This window comes from Sinocyclocheilus grahami, unplaced genomic scaffold (genome assembly GCF_001515645.1).
Source record: "Sinocyclocheilus grahami isolate Dianchi unplaced genomic scaffold, SAMN03320097.WGS_v1.1 scaffold5314.1, whole genome shotgun sequence".
Lineage (NCBI taxonomy): Eukaryota > Metazoa > Chordata > Actinopteri > Cypriniformes > Cyprinidae > Sinocyclocheilus > Sinocyclocheilus grahami.
The window spans coordinates 12,741-13,179 of record NW_015510035.1 but is presented as its reverse complement, the minus strand read 5'-3'; positions in this window follow the sequence as shown (position 1 = coordinate 13,179).

The window sequence follows — 439 nt, the reverse complement described above, 5'->3', positions numbered from 1 at the left end:
TTTCTTCAGCCACAGCCTTAGATGAACTGAAGATAAAAGACATTAAATCTCTCAAGATCTGATTAAACAATTCCACAAACAGCACTACCAGCTTCAATTATTACTAACCAGATTTACTTTATTTCTGTCAGACGTCTACAGAAGTTCTTATTGAGAATTAACAGAGGTTTAGATGTTGACGTCTTATTAATTTTTTTTTTAGTTGGGCTCTTGACCCTTGACTTTTATTGAGTTTCTATTTTTGCAGCAATTGCAGGTGTTTTCAGAAAATATTTCTGCGTTGATAAAGCAGATCAACATGCCTGCTTTAATAACAAACAAATGACTGCTTAAAAGTAGTTTGAACAACTGCCTTTTCTGTTGTTTTTCTTTCTTTTGGAATACCTGGAAGGAAGGCTGGAAGACCTGCTAAGAGAGCATTGCAATAGTCCAGCCTGGA